The sequence below is a fragment of the Sebastes umbrosus genome, chromosome 9, assembly GCF_015220745.1.
Source record: "Sebastes umbrosus isolate fSebUmb1 chromosome 9, fSebUmb1.pri, whole genome shotgun sequence".
NCBI classification, from domain to species: Eukaryota; Metazoa; Chordata; class Actinopteri; order Perciformes; family Sebastidae; genus Sebastes; species Sebastes umbrosus.
This window is the reverse complement of record NC_051277.1, coordinates 29,852,508-29,869,607: the sequence shown is the minus strand read 5'-3', so window position 1 is coordinate 29,869,607 and position 17,100 is coordinate 29,852,508. Positions and strand designations below refer to the sequence as shown.

Below are 17,100 nucleotides of genomic sequence, written 5' to 3'. Positions count from 1 at the left end.
CAATTTTCAGTTCTCAGCTCACCTCCTCTGCTCTATCAACAACTTTTTAAATGTTCAAATTACATTTGGAGTGGAAGTTAGAGCCACGAGTGTCAGATCTGTAATAGGTATGTGACGGTGAGGAACTTTTCCCTTTAATAAACTTGTGACAACACCGGTGTTACCGATTACACCGGACATTTTACAGGAAAAGACGGTGCTCAATAAATGTAGAGTGCTTACTTTGATCTCTACCGTTGGGTGGCAGTGTGTCCGGCCTCTCCGGTCTAGTTTTTGGTGCGGGGTCGCAGGTTTCCACCCGGAAACTTCTGCCAGAAGTTACACATCATAGGCCAGTTCGATTTTTGAAGGAAAATTAATCGTTTAGATTAAAGCTGAAGTGGGTAGAAATGGAGCAAATATGATTAAAAAAAAAATATTTTTATAAAACGGTCGGTATACCCTGACAGTAGTGTATTAAACAGGTAACCTGAAAAAAAATCATGTGCCTCGGTGTCCTCCGGTGCTCCTAACGGCATCTGCAAGATTTCCAAGACCAGAGGAATACAAGCAGTAAGAGCCGACCTGGGATCTGCTGTCCAGCAACAGTCTATGAGAGCCGGCTGTCAATCACTCGAGAACTCAGATCAAACGGTCAAACTGGGCAACAACATCTTGTAGTGTACTGTTTAGCTGTAAAATGGGAAAGTTTGTGACCGTGTCTAGTTTTCTCTCAGAACACTTGAATTACAATATTCTGAAAGGTTATTATGGAATTTTTTCCCAATGATGCCAAAAACATGCTGCCTATTGTAGCTTTAATCGGTAAAATAGGCGATAGATTAATCGATAGAAAATGAGTCCTTAGTGGCACAACTACCTTGTCCGTAAATGTATCAAGACGAGATCCTGGATTACTCAACCTCAATTTCTACAGTGTTACACTCCATAACGTTGTCTATAACAACTAGCATACTGTTCACAAGTTTACATCTAAGTTTTCTCTGTATATAAAGCAACTCCTTTGCCCTTTTTTGTTAAAAGAAAAAACATCTAATTTCCCTCGATTTTGACCACAGCAGCTTGCTCATCATGAAGCCAAGTCTCAGCGACTGCTATTACACTAGATTTCTGATGATATTGTGTCAAACGATGGTGAATCTCTGAGAAATTCATATTGAGGCTCCTGCTGTTGAAATGTATTTATTGATATCACTCCCTCTATATTCACATTTCTATTAAACCGTTCTTCAGTGTAGTATTCACAGTGATGACGGATGTTGAGATCAAATTATTCTTAGGATCAATGTCGTTCTCCATATCGTACAGTTTATAAACAAACTTGGGCCATCTGTATGTTATCAGGAATTTGAATTAATCACGCTAACACAAGGAATATACTGTGTTTCACTAATGTTTATCTGTGAAAGACAGTTCCTCTCCTCAGTGTCCTCTCCACCTCTCTCCAATGCTCTGGAAGTATGTAAAGCTGCATTTTTGCATGCTGAAATCGTGAACTCATTAACCCTCGCTGAGCCGCAGCCGTTGGCAGCCGGACGTAACACACACACACACACACACAAGCTGATGTAATGGGTGCTCCTCTCCTGTAATGCGATTGTAGCTCCTCCTTTTCTCTGTCTGCTGAGTTATGCTCAGGGCAGCTACACACACACACACACACACACACACACACACCACATACACAAAAGCACCAAATGTCTTTTTCTTGCCCTGTTTTTTTTCTCTCTCACATACACTCACATCCATTCTCACAATTGACATCCTCTCTCTTTTCACACACACACACACACACACACACACACACACACACACACATACACATACACATACACATACACATACACACACACACACACACACATACACTCTCCTCTCATGGCATTTTGACCAATCAGATCGTCCAAAGCCCTGGCCTGGTTTAGAAGGGCCGGGCCCCTGCAGTCCTGGGCCTGCAGCGGCTGGGGCTATTTCTGTCCACTCCCTCTGTCCCTGTCTATTACACACACACACACACACACACACGGTAGTAACAAAATGCATATAATAGAGTTATAAGTCTGATGGTGATTCCAGAAACAATCATAAAGAAAAAATGTTGCATTTACCAATCCCACTCCCAAATGTGTCTTACAGGTTACAGGTTAACTTTCAGCAGGATGCTACTGATCTGTTGCATGCTCTGTTGACCTATCAGGGTTTCCCGCAGCATTTTATAGTGCTTAAAATAAAGAGTACCTCCGTTAACGTCAGAAGGAATTATTAGGTTTTAATTAATTATAATATTTACAGCTTATGAAGCTTCTTGGAAAATGAGCTGTGGCGCTACATCACACAGCAAAGACCATGCATTTAATGATTTAATGAGTGGGGTGATTGTTCAAACCTTCATCCAGTAACTAATGAGATATGACGTGTGAGGATCTGCCTCTTTCAGCCAGGCGGTTACTTCTGAGTCTGAAAAGTGAAGCCAATGTGGAAGTGCCTTAAACTTTGCATTTTTTCTAACAGCCAGCAGGGGGCGACTCCTCTGGTTGCAAAAAGAAGTCTGATTGTATTGAAGTCTATGAGAAAATGACCCTACTTCTCGCTTGATTTATTACCTCAGTAAACATCGTAAACATGAGTTTATGGTCTCAATCGCTAGTTTCAAGTCTTCTTCAATACAGCATGATGTTCATTTAATAAATTCTTGTCCACTACGTAAAATAGAGGATAAAGCAGGGGATGCTTTAGGGCGTGGCTACCTTGTCATTGACAGGTCGCCTGCTTCGGAGCAGGTTAGGTGTTCAGCATCAGTTACCATGACGATCTACCCCGGTAAGAAGCGAACCACCGTCGTAGGACGAACCCTGAAGTTACCTCGCTAACCCCAAATCCTGCATCATAGTACAGGCGTCAGGACAGCCCATTAGTTTTTGTTATTAAAATTAGTTGATGTGTTTTTTGCAAGTTTATTTTTCTATTTTAAAATGTTGCATTCAAATACTTTTAGCACCATCAGCCTCACATTTCTGTGCTCTAATATGTGCTGTAACTTCCTTGTTTTCAGTTGAATGGTCCTTTGTTGTGTGTGATTACAGAGTGAGGGACAGAGTTCATGCACATACCCAGCTGTTGAGCTGACCTCCAGATTACAGCCTGTCCCCAATGCTCTCTTTCTTTCTCTTTACTCTCTCTCTCTTTCTCTCACACACACTCACACAATCTCAAACTAACTGTTGCATCACTACGGCACCTTGTGCCCTTAATACATACATGTCCAGTGCTGTTCCAGCAGTAGCGTTGAGTCTCTTGTCTGTGGATTAGGCTGAGACTTGTTCATGTTGACCAATCAGATCTCCAGTCTGACTCAACAGATGTGGACTGCTGAGAGAAAAGCCGCTTTCTGATCTGAATCTGTAACGTTCATCTGGTGGTAATGTTTTTTTTTATTTGACATCCAACCAAACAGTATGCGTCAGTTTCAGAAATATTTCATGTTGATTGTGTGCAAACAGTAAGAACTGTAAGGGATATAGTTTGTGTCATATTTTGTCTCTAGTGCATAATAAGAGGAAGCTCAAAAGGCCTCTGTGTGCTTCAAAGAAACTGGGTCATGTGATGTGTCACTGCCAGCCGTATGGCTCTATGGATGGTCGATCAGTCGGTTCACCACTTTGGTCAAGATTGACATATCTCTGCAAAAACTGGATGGGTTGGTATGAAATTTGTTACAGATTTCATGGCCCCCGAGAGGACTAAATTTAAGGCCAGTTGTATGCTTTTTTCCAACCACGTGTGCACCTTTAACCCAAGCCCCCAGGAAGTGCGCCGGTCGTCGATCCAGACTTTAGTAGTGGCCAAACGGTGGTAATGCAAATTCCGTATCCGTCAAGTGATGCCATTGGGCCCAAAACAATTTTTTTCCCGGTAGACTTACATTGGGAAAGAGACGTCTGTAACTCAGCGGACAATTTCTTTTTAGGTGAACCAACTCCCCGGTACGAACACTCTAATAGCCCTTATTTAAAAAATACAATTTTTAAAGTTGTAAAACGCACTAATAGCCGAATCCAGAGTTATTTCCCTTCCTCCGTTCATGTGAGTGAGACCCAGATCGAGGATGGAGCGCAAGCCGTGATGACGGCGTGACGTTGGGACCCCGTTACCGAGTCATGTGACTGAGCGGGCGCTACTGCGCATGTCCCATTTGCCCAAGATCCGGGTACTTTCCAGACGGAAGTCGAGCCGTTTAGGCTTCATGCGCCACTGAGCAACTATCATAGGAATGAACAGGGCCCCGCCTCCAACGCTGGATCCACTTTTCTTAATACATCCATGCTCCAACCCTCCACAATTTGTGTAATTGCACCTGGCACACGGACCCAGAAAAGGCATGCTGAACAATGTGGAATAAACCTTTATTTATTGCAGTGGATACTGATTTATTTAGATATGTTTAATCGCTTATTTATTTATTTATTTATTTATTTAATTGCCTATTTATAAATGTAATTTTGGCAGTGGTATTTCTATTTTTCATTTGATACTTATTTATTTAATTTCTTAACAATATATTAAATATATTTAATCACTTTTGTATTTATTTAATTGCCAATTTATTAATTTATTGATTTGTTTAATTGTCTATTGTATTAATATAATTATGACCCATCTAGTCTTGGACAGCTTTCAGTCCGAATGCCTGTTCGACCATCCGACGAGCAGTTAGTTTGACGCATACCGACGTCCTAAATACAGCCTCACAGAGCCCCTAGCTTGGCTGTAGAATCTTTTGTTAATTGTCTTTGAGTTGAGTTGCTCCAAATAAATTCTGCTTTCGCAAAATACGGTGATTCCCAACCCTACCTTCCCATCCCCACATTTTCTAAGCTTTCAGTTAGTTAGCTAAGAAGCTACATGCTAATGATGGAGACTGGCAAAAGTTTAATTTGTAGAAATGAAGGCAGGAAATTATCCATGTACCAAATCAGTAACTATGGTTTATTGTGGTCAATAGGTTAATACAACGCTCACTACTGCCTTATTTAAAAACCTCTCTAAATGAAATGAATATTTTGTATATCAAGTTGCATTTTCAACGTTCACATATCCCAGGAATACTTTAAGGCATCATGAATTACACATTAACAATGTTGACATGCCCTCTTGCTGTACCATTGTTGTGTTGTGGATTAGAATGCTTTACTTGCTATTTTAGCTGTGTGCTGGCTGCTTGTTGCAGCATGATATGGGAGTTGTGGGAGGTGCAATCAGGGGCCCCTGAGAAGAAAGGGAGGGGTCCCTCCCCTCATTTCACCTCTTTTTTCTTTCCTGTCAAACTCTTTAACCCCTGCAGTCCACCACAGTTCAACAAGCCCCAACCAGCCCGATATGCAGAGCTGTCTTTTCACATGCTAATCACTCTCACATTACCACAGATAAGTCTGTCTGCCTGTCTGCCCTCTAATAACACTCAATACACCACTAATGTTTTTTCTACCAGCCTGTTGTACCTGCCTCTGGTTTTCTAGCATTTCACTCTTCTTCTGTCCCTCAGCCCTTCTCTACCACTCATATTCACATGCCTACTTAAACCTGTAGTAGGCAGAGAGTTTTTGGCATCGTTGGGCAAAAAGTCCATAATAACTTTTCAGCATATTGTAATTCAAGTGTTCTGAGAGAAAACTAGACTTCTGCTCCTCCTCATGGATGTTTTCGGGCTTTAGAAAATCTAGCCCGTGATGGGAGACTTTGACCAATCACAGGTCATTTCAGAGAGAGAGCGTTCCTATTGGCTGTGCTTGGGCTGGTGGGCGGTGCTTGGTATTTCCTCAACTGTTCTAAACGTGGCTGCCGGGTCACAAACTTTCTCATTTTAAAGCTAACAGTACACTACAAGATGTTTCTGAAAACATCTGAGGAGAGAAATATGCTTTACAGTAACAGAATATTGATTCATATTTGATCAGCGCTGCCTAGTTTGACCGTTTGATCGGAGTTGGCGAGTGATTGACACCCGGCTCTCATAGACAGCAGACTCCAGATCAGCTCTGACTGGTTGTTTTCCTCCAGTGTGTGAAATCTTGCAGATGCCGTTAGGAGCACCGGAGGACACAGAGGCACATTTTTTTTCTCACATTACCTGTCTCATGCACTACTGTCAGGATATAGTGACCGTTTTATAACAATAACTTTTTTAATCATATTTGCTCCAATTCTACCCACTGATGCTTTAAAGCTGCTACATTACAACATACAATCTAATCTAATATCCAGAGCATTAATATAGCGGCAAACAACTATTTTCAATGTAAAGATATAGAGCAGTGATGTCTACCTGAGCAGAGAATGAAGTCACTCTCCCTCTGTGTGTGTTGTAATCCGAGCTTCTCCATGGTTTATTGACATAGCCGGGACAGCCGCTATGTCAAAAACTGACTATACTATCTATATATGTGTATATACACTATATATATATACTGTATGTATGTGTGTATATATTAGGGCTGTCGAAGTTAACGCGATAATAAAGCGTTTACACAAATTTGTTTTAACGCCACTCATTTTTTTAACGCATTAACACAACTTGCGATTTTTAGGTTGTAGCCGGCTCAGTTTTAAAGATAGAAGGTTCTGGCATTATATGAAACTAGAAAACCTAATGAATCCATCGGTACCAACCATGTCATATTAGCTTGTAGCGCAGGAGGCCTAATAACGTTCCCAACTTACGCTAAATTTCGGCAAGGAAAAACTGGCATGGCCATTTTCAAAGGGGTTCCTTGACCTCTGACCTTGAGATATGTGAATGTAAATGGGTTCTATGGGTACCCACGAGTCTCCCCTTTACAGACATGCCCGCTTTATGATAATCACATGCAGTTTGGGGCAAGTCATAGTCAAGTCAGCACACTGACACACTGACAGCTGTTGTTGCCTGTTGGGCTGCAGTTTGCCATGTTATGATTTGAGTCAATTTTTTTATGCTAAATACAGTATCTGTGAGGGTTTTTGGACAATATTTGTCATTGTTTTGTGTTGTTAATTGATTTCTAATAATAAATATATACATGCATTTACATAAAGCAAGCATATTTGCCCACTCCCATGTCGATAAGATTATTAAATACTTCACAAATCTCCCTTTAAGGGTACATTTTGAAAAGATAAAAAATGTGTGATTAATTTGCGAATAACTAAGGACAATCAAGCGATTCATTGTGATTAAATATTTTAAGTTAATGTGATAATAACGCTTTAACACACAACTTTGTTTTAACACCACCAATGTCTTAAATGCATTAACGCAACTTGCAATTTTTAATTTGCAAGTCATAATCGAGTCAGCACACTGACAGCTGTTGTTGAGTTTGACATGTTATTATTTGAGCATATATCTTTATGCTAAATACAGTAGCTGTGAGGGTTTCTGGACAATATTTGTCATTGTTTTGTGTTGTTAATTGATTTCCAATAATAAATATATACATACATTTGCATGAAGCAGCATATTTGCCCACTCCCATGTTGATAAGAGTATTAAATACTTGACAAATCTCCCTTTAAGGTACATTTTGAACAGATAAAAAATGTGCGATTAATCGTGATTAACTGTTATATAGTTACATAGTTATATATATATATATATATATAACTATGTAACTATATATATATATATATATATACACAGTATATACACATATGCGTGTATATATGTATATGTAGACATGTATATGCATATGTATATGTAGAGCTACTTCAACTTCGTCATAATGGTAATATGCTGCATCTCCACTGCTATATTTATATAAGCAATCGTTTCATAGTTCTGGAATGTTCTGCTGGCTGCCTGTGTGTGTGTGTGAGTTGTGTCTGTGTGTGTGTGTGTGTGTGTTGTGTGTGTGTGTGTGTGTGTGTGTCCTACATCCAGCTTTAGTGTTCTAACTGGGTCACACCAGAACCCAGCTGCAGTACTGCAACACCGGCTAAGAGAGCATGTGCGCTCACACACACACATACACACATACACAGCGTAGCAGAGATGTATGTAGCAGAACAGAGACATGCTACAGAGATCTTAAAAGGGAAAAGACTGTGGAGACTGTGTGCATGTATATGCGTGTGTGCGTGTGTGTGTGTGTACGTGTGAATGTACGAGTGATAGCAACAAAGAGCAACTGGGGATGCGTTGTCATGGCAACCCTCTTGGCAGCCCGCCCACAAGCTTGTATGTCGGTGGGCATCACACAGTGAGGGAGGGGGAAAAAAGCACGGGTGCAGAGTGAGGCAGTGTGTGATTGGTCACACCCCCTTGTCTTTGTGTGGCGCAAGGGATTGTGGGAAGCCCTTGACTGAATGCTCATTTGTGTGCGTGTGTGTGTGTGTGTGTGAGTGGGAAAAGAGTGAAGGGGGGGCTGAAAGTGTGTGTGTGCATGCGCGTGAGAACAGAGGACGACGCTTGTGTGTGTGTGTGTGTGTGTGTGTGAGGGGAGGGGGAGGAGCAGAATGTGTGTGTGAGAGAGGAGGATGAGCTAGTGTGTGTGTGAGAGAGAGGGAAAGAGAGAGAGAGCTGCGTTACCATCAGAAGCTATACCAGGCTTATTAACTGGATCCTATTTTTTTTTTTTTTTACATAGGAGTGGATTACTATCAGCCAAGGTTTGAATCTGCCTGTCACACTCTGTCTGTCTGTCTGTCTGTTTCATTTGCTAGCCTGTTAGCAGCAGCTGCTAGTTAGCATTAGTAGCATAGCGTCACAGCTCTACTGAGAGAGAGAGAGAGAGAGAGAGAGATGCAGAGAGACAGAGAAAGAGATGAGTGATGGAAGGATAGATGCAGGCGTACAGTAGGAGATATAGATATTAGACGTTTGTAGAAAGCAAAAAGAAATGGAGGAATGGAGGGAGAGAGGGAAATAGCTGGTGAGAGAGTGAGGGAGGGAGTGCATGACAAAAGGAGGGGGTGTGGTTTAGTGCTGTGGACAAAGGAGGCTGGCTGATTGTTTACTACCACTGCAGTGAGAGAGACATGGACGATCAATGTTCCATCATTCTCCCTCTATTACACTCTCTCTCTCTCTCTCTCTTTTTATTCTCTCACCACTCTGCTTCACACAGCTGCTCCCCTCTTTCATCCTTTCCTCTGCATCACAGTTTTTCTCTCCTAATCTCTCTCCCCCCTACATATCATTTTCTCTTCTTCCTCCTCCTCTGACTAGCTATCTCTCTGTCTATCTCCCTCTCTCTCTGTGTGTTTTTTGGACAGTGTAGTAGTAATGGAGTGGAGCAGGGCTGTAAGCTAACGGCTGCTGCTACAAAATGGCTCTTCTTTACCTCGAACTCAGTGATTTCATTGCCAGGACTGGATCAGAGATGCTTGTGCCATACTGCAGAGTCTGAAAAGCAACAGTGAAACTCAACAGTTGATGCTCTCGCTCCATATCGATGACATGCGTTTGTAATGACGTACTATGTTCTGTCTCCCATGTATGTGAGCTAGCTGCCTGCTGATGTGACTTTGGTCAGTCGGTGCATTCTTCACCAGCAATAAGAGAGAAAGGAAGCAGTAGTAGTAGTAGTCGTGGTATGAAGTAACAGCAGGAGAATTCGTTAAACCTCAACTACAGTAAGCAAATATGGCAGTACTAGTAGTGGTAGTGGTGGTGGTTGTTCATTAGGGTCTAGGGTATTTACGCTTTCTTTTCTTTTTTTTTACAACTTGGGTCTTATTTCGTTAAGTTTAAAGGGACACTTCACTCTTATATAGATGTATAAATAACCTTTATTTAACTATGAAGTCACAGTGAGATTAAACCCTCTTTTACAAGTGAGACCTAGCCAAAACAGGTTCAAATAGCAGCATCCAACACATAACTAGACAACAATATTGAATCACGACAGCAACAATAGTTACAACAAAATACATTACATCATCACACAGTGATGGGTAGGGCAGCATGTTGGTCAAGTGTTTATTTAATTGAAGCAACTGCAGCTAGCAGCGACCACTTCATTTATTATCTCTGGCCTTGGCGGAGGTTATGCTTTCACCGGCGTTGGTTGGTTTGACTGTCTGTCTGTCTGTTAGCAGGAGTACTCCTAAAGTTTGCGATGGATTTGAATGAATGGGAGGGGTGGAGTGTAGCACAGTGAACAATCCATTAGATTTTGGTGGTGATCCGGATCATGATCAGGAATCAGGAATTTTTTTAAGAATTCCGATCAGCCTGAGCATTAAGGCCACAGGCTATAACACATGCGCAGTGTAACTGATGACGCATTGATGACGCATGACCCCGCCTTCTTGTTCCTCCTTCTTCGAGCACAGAGATACGTGTGTGGATGTGTGTGCGGGAGCTGCTGGCCGTCCACGGTCAGAAAGAAAAAAGCGGTAGATGACATCGGGATGCGAGACAACGTAGTGTAACGTTATACAGACATAACAAGGCTGCTGAATGAGAGAGGCATCCGCCGATACGTTACACGGAAACACACCATGTTAATAACAAGCCGACCACCTCACATTGAGATTGAACCCTCTTTTACAAGTGAGACCTAGCCAAGACAGGGTCAAATAGCAGCATCTAACACATAACTAGACAACAACGTTGAATCATGAGAGCAACAATAGTTACAACAAAATACATTACGTCATCATACAGTGTATTAACAGGGCAGCATGTTGGTCATGTGTTTGTTATTTAATTGAAGCAACTGCAGCTAGCAGTGACCACTTCCTTTATTCTATGTTTAAAATCATTTAAAGAGATAAGGGTCTCAAAATTAAGCTTGTAAAGATGTGTGATTGGTCAAAGTTTAGAAGTCTAGTGTTCTCTCAGAACACTTGATTTACAATATGCTGAACGGTTATTATGGATTTTTTACCCAATGATGCCAAAAAATTGTTGCTCCTACTGAAGCTTCAAGTAAGTAGGAAGTTTGTCAGAGATGATCTTATAGACTTAAAGGGACTGTTTGTAAGAATCAGAAATGCTTGTTAACAGCGACACCTGTGGCCGTTGAGTCAACGAAAGTCAGCGTCGGGCTCGCGCTTGCTCGCTCTAAATAGATATGAACGAGCATCGCTCAAAACAGTGAGGCGACACACGTCAGCTAAAACCACAATATCACTCTATATTTCAGCTGCTTGGCAATAATGTTAGCTGACCAGACGGAGGTCTCTCCATGATCAATGCTGATCCTAGTGTTGGCTTTTCCTGTACAGGAACGGGGGAGACACCGGCACCCGGTCGGAGACGATAACGTTTCTCGCTGCGGAGCCCCGTCACTTCACAAGACACGGAAAACCTCTGTTGGTCTGGAAGAGCTGCAGCATTTATTTCTGCACAAACGTCCACTGTACATTCACTAGATATTCTCAGAGCTACAAAGTCTTCTGCAGTGTGTAGTGTGCGCGCATGCACGTAAGGTGGCGCGAGCTGAGTGAAGGCAGGCGAGCAGAGGAGCAGAGTACATCAGAGACTCCGGCCCTGGGGACCAAAGCTACGGTCTCCGACCGCGAACTCCGACCGCGGCCAACACTGTTTTGCAAGAGGGGCTTCACTAGATATAACTTTGCGGTTTTGGTGCTTCTGTGTAGGTTGTGTTGGAGTCTTGTCTGAACAGCGTAGCCACATGCGAGCGCGCATGGGACACCGACCCGGTTTATTTATACGTGTAAGAAGTTACAAACAGTCCCTTTAAATGTAGCAATGTTGCTCCCTCGGTGAGTGAGGGATGACCATCCTACCATGCTGTATAATGTACAATGATGGGTCCCGAAGCCAGAATTAGTGACATAGCTCAGGGCTGAGTGATACAGGGGGTCAAGTTTGGACATGTGAGGCAAACCTGTAAATAGTATCACCATTATCAATCTGAGTCAAGAAAAAGCCAGCAACTAAGCGTTTTCTTGATGCCATGGAAAAACAGGACTTTAGCTTGTACAGAAAATCCAGAGTGAATTTCAATTCCTTTGCAAGATGGTCAATATGGCATTTAAAATTTAGACTTTTGTCCAACCAAATTCCAAAGTATTTGTAATTGTCAACAGACTGAATAGAGACACCATCAAGAGTATTAATAGAAAGGGTTGTCCAGAACAGTCTACCATGTGAGCCGCTCTATTAACTGAAGAGTGCTGCAGAGCAAGAGTAATCCCACATGTTTGATGTGTAATTGATATTAAAATCTTCAAAACAATTGTTCAAAACTAATTTGCAGATTTAAATAAAGGTACGACAACATTCTGACTATTATTTCTGGAGGAGCTGTCATATCTGAGAAACATAGCCCTGATATGATATGATCAGTGTTACCTCAACACGGCCACGCATCCATAAATTCTGTGCAGATGCTGGGGAGCAATTATCTGCAAAAAGACAAAAAAGTACCTGTACAATGCTGTCCCTGGGTCAGTTGATATTGACAACAATAAATCCTATAGTGATATGTACATCTTAAGTCTTCATATCCAGTTGCTGCCAGTCGTTAATATAAAGATTTTAAAAACATGTTTGATATTTGCAACTGACATCAATGACATCACGTGTGTCACCCGACAGAGACATACTTGCCTCTGTAGGCTATACAGTCCTACACACCTCTCCAACCAGGATCTCACCAAAACTCTGAGCTTTCCCCCCTCCCTTTTTCAGCACAATTTTACCTGCATATACAGTAAAGAATGCAAGCTGCTGGTTGCCGTCCATGTTTGTTTTTTGGTATGAGAACATGTGACTGTTCTCTCCTATTTGTGGGATTTGCAGGGTCTTCTACCTCCTGAACTCCAGTAGTTACTGACCAGTGGTGTTGTGTGATGTTTTTACTCATCATGAGGTTTATTCTCCTTTCTGATTGTCAAAGACTCAAAAAGAAAAAATCTATTCAAGTTGGTGCAAACAATCTTGATGTGTGGCTTTGTCCAGTCTCCTGCTAGTCTTCAGCCATGCTATCAGCTCTGTGGCCCTGTTCAGACCCGGTATTAACATGTGTCCTCAGTGATCGGACCACAAGTGGACAGCTCTAAGTACAGGTGTGAACGCACTCAAGACACATTGAGATCGGATCTTTCAGACCACATTCAGAGGTGGTCTGGGCCACATATGGCCACATTCTTTTAGCAGTGTGTACGCAAATGTGTCCTGGGCCGCATTGGAGGATTGTATTAGCCATGTGTTTACTACGCGTTTATTTGCATATAGAGCGGGGAAGTGAGATCGGATCACAAGTGGTCACTCAAAACGCACGTGGAGACACATTCTAATGCCAGGTGTGAACAGACGTACTTAAAGCTGTCCACTTGTGATCCGATCACTCAGGACGCACGTTAATGCCAGGTGTGAACAGGGCCTTTGTTAACACACAGATGTTTAGCTATTATAATGTGTATCACGCACATAATCTTGGTGTGTTAACATGCTAACATTTGCTAATTACAATAAACGCAAAGTATAGCTGAGGCTGATGGGGTCATGGTCCGGTGCATGAAATTGAAAATACAAAAAAACAAACAAAATAAACTTGTGTATTAGGAGGAGTGTTTCAATTAGTTTCACCATGGCTATATTTAAACTTTTAAAGCAGTAAAATGTGAACTGTGAACAAACACTCATACCGTCCTTGTCTTGTACACAACTCTCCGTTGCTGCACCTTTAGTTGTAAATACCTAAATTGTAGTAAAGCAGAATTCTTCTTCAACAGCAGCGGCAGTAATGAGGGACAGCAGTAGCAGAGGCAGTAACACTATTTGTAGTACTATTAGTAGTACCAGCTATGTTTGCAGTGGTAGTGGCAGTAGTAGTAGGCAGGAGTAGTCTTGTTTGTAGCAAAGTAGTAATAGCAGTAGTATAAATGTCACTAGAAGATGCAGCAGTGGTACTAATAGGTAAAATAGTACTAACAGCAGTGGTACCATCACTAATAACTGAAGTAGGTCTATACAGACGTGCAGTGAGAGTGCACAGAGAGCGAGATGCCTAAATATTAATTTTGAATTTGGAGACCTCATCGCAGTCCGAGCAGTTAAAGTTATAGTACCTTTAGCCTATATCAGTGCTTTTCAAAGCGTGTGGCGGCCCAGTTTTAAATGTTCATTTCACCCAAATACTACTTTCTGTCTAACTATAGTTTTAAAGGTCCATTTCACCCAAATACTACTTTTTGTTTAACTATAGTTTTAAAGGTCCATTTCACCCAAATACTACTTTTTGTTTAACTATAGTTTTAAAGGTCCATTTCACCCAAACACTACTTTATGTTTAACTATAGTTTTAAAGGTCCATTTCACCCAAACACTACTTTATGTTTAACTATAGTTTTAAAGGTCCATTTCACCCAAACACTACTTTATGTCTAACTATAGTTTTAAAGGTCCATTTCACCCAAATACTACTTTATGTTTAACTATAGTTTTAAAGGTCTATTTCACCCAATACTACTTTCTGACTAACAACTTATTGTTTTAAAGGTCCAATCCGCTCAAGTACTACTTTTTGTCCAACAACTTACGGTTTTAAGGGTTCATTCCTCCCAAATACTACTTTCTGTCCAAGCACTTATTGTTTAAAAGGTTTATTCCAGCCAAATACTACTTTCTGCCTAACGAGTTAATTAATTTCAAATTCCACCTTTGACAGTATTACAGTTTAGCTTACTGCTTTTGTAGCAGTGGATTTCTGGTCTTAGCTTTTTTTGGGTACTACAGTTCAGCTTTCAACTCTGCCAGTTTTACAATTCGGTGCAATGCATTAGCGCTTTAGGATTTCTGTATTTTCAGCAGTACTTTGCAATTCATTTCAGCTGTCAGCATTCACATGCATTTTCAGCAAGAAACACATTTTCTAGTTATTATTAGTAACTTATAGAAACATTAGCTTCCAACTTGTCTGCCCCCCCTCTCTCTCAAACACACACACACACACACACACAGAGCGAGTGACGCGCTGCTCAGTCCGTCTCTGTAATTGCCTCAGTCCAAAAGTCAAAATTTATTGAAAAACGATAATTGTAATTATTTCCAAAATTCAAACATGTTTTTATCTAACAAAATATTCTGTATCAGCCAATATTTGTTGGCATTTGGCCTTTCAAAAACAACATTTTCACTGTGGTCAAAAACTGTTTACACCCGTATTAACGGGCCGGTCTATCAGCAATCTAACAACGCCATTATATAACCACAACATTATACATAACCACAAGTTTTATGTTTGAAAACTCTGGCAGCTGACAGTATGAGACCCAACAAATTAAGCCACCATGAGAAGCAACAAGAAATGGCCTCTCAGCTGTGCCCCCCCCCCCCCCCCCCCCCCCCCCCCCCCCCCCCCCCCCCCCCCCCCCCCCCCCCCCCCCCCCCCCTCCATCCCCCTTCACTGAGTGTGGAGGGTTTGGGGTTTGTCCCGTGATCATCACTCTCCATGTTGAGGCCTGCAGCTGTGTGCAGTTAGTATATGGAGGTGGCAGGGTGCTAGTCAGTGTTCCTAGCAGAGCCTCTGCAGCTGTGCTCTGTCTTCTTCTGTCTTCCTAGTCTGGTTTGTCATCTGTTTCTTAAATTTGTCTCTGCATTTTGATTATTTTTGCTGGACGAAATTGTTTTTTGCTACTAAATCGTTTGGTAGTTTAGCAGCCCTTGGCAAATGAACCAAAAACATAGATCATGGATTAACTTTTACATTTTTTGGACATTTCTGGTTTTGAAAATAAATTACTATAAAAGAACTTTTGAATATATTTGAGTGCGGACGTTCATTCTTGACCTTGAGAACAATATGTCTGTCCAAATAATCTCAAATCAAAGGTCAACTTGCTAGCTTTTTTCAGAGCTTTTAACTGTATCTCACAGCAAATGCAGCCAGCTCAGGGTTTCAATCTCCGCCCCGTATGCAACCACCTGTTCTCACTTGGCCAATTTTCACACTTAGGTCACATGAGTACACTTAAGCCAGTTCCATCCACTGATGAAGACCATGAGATGTGGGTGAAAGCTAGTCAATTCAATTTTTGCTTTCCAGGTTATTAAATAGCATGTCCTCAATAAGATTATACGTGATGCTTCAGAGGGGTAGTGTGTTTTCCTTGTGTGATGTGAGCAGACCTTACAGGCATGTGTCCACAGTCAGTATACAGTATATACTGTATATAAATATACGACAACAAGATTTTTTACCGATTAATGCTATCGATTAAACAGTTAAAGGGACTGTTTGTAACTTCTTAAACGTATAAATCACCCGGGTCGGTGTCCCATGCGCGCTCGCATATGCACGCTCACGTGTGGCTACGCTGTTCAGACAAGACTCCAACACAATCTACACGGAAGCACCAAAACCATGAAGTTCTATCTAGTGAAGCCCGTCTTGCAAAACATTGTTGGCTGCGGTCGGAGACTGTAGCTTTGGTCTCCGGGGCCGGAGTACCTGCTGTACTCTGCTCCGCTGCACCTCTGCCTGCCTGCTTGCCTTCACTCAGCTCGCTCCACCTCACGTGCAGCGCGCGCACTACACACTGCAGAAAAATTCCTAGCTCTGAGAATATCTAGTAAATGTACAGTGGACGTTTGTGCAGAAATAAATGCTGCAGCTCCTCCAGACAAACAGAGGTTTTCCGTGTCTTGTGAAGTGACGGGGCTCAGCAGCGAGAAACGTTATCGTCTCCGACCGGGTGCCGGTGTCTCCCTCCCACTGCGGTCGGGAGGCTGAGGCAGGAAAAGCCAACACTAGGATCAGCATTGATTCATGGAGAGACCTTCGTCTGGTCAGCTAACATTACTGCCAAGCAGGTGAAATATAGAGTGATATTGTGGTTTTAGCTGACGTGTGTCACCTCACTGTTTTGAGCGATGCTCGTTCATGTCTATTTAGAACGAGCAAGCGCGAGCCCGACGCTGACTTTCGTTGACTTAACGGCCACAGGTCGCTGTTAACAAGCATTTCTGATTCTTACAAACAGTCCCTTTGAAGGAGAAAAGCTGGTCCACCTTAACAGTCCACCTTAAGAGAGTCTGAGCCGATGTTGCAGGATACAGGAAGTTGGCTCGGGTCTTGAGGAGTTGTAGCATTTATTCACCGACAAATAAACTGTACACTCACTGCTACGTTCACAGCTAAAACGCGC

The 17,100-nt window shown here is 42.0% G+C and overlaps 1 protein-coding gene across 3 annotated transcripts in view; it reads left to right on the top strand.

The window, feature by feature from the left end:
• LOC119494273 (storkhead-box protein 2-like) overlaps positions 1–17,100 on the top strand; it is a 65,142-nt gene that overhangs the window by 24,551 nt on the left and 23,491 nt on the right. The window contains exon 1 of one of the 3 annotated variants that reach the window (XM_037780032.1): positions 8,476–8,643. The exons of the other annotated variants lie outside the window; for them this stretch is intronic. The gene's annotated coding sequence lies outside the window, so the exon portion shown is untranslated. Of the gene's footprint in view, positions 1–8,475; positions 8,644–17,100 lie in introns of those variants that run through there. 3 annotated transcript variants of the gene reach the window in all.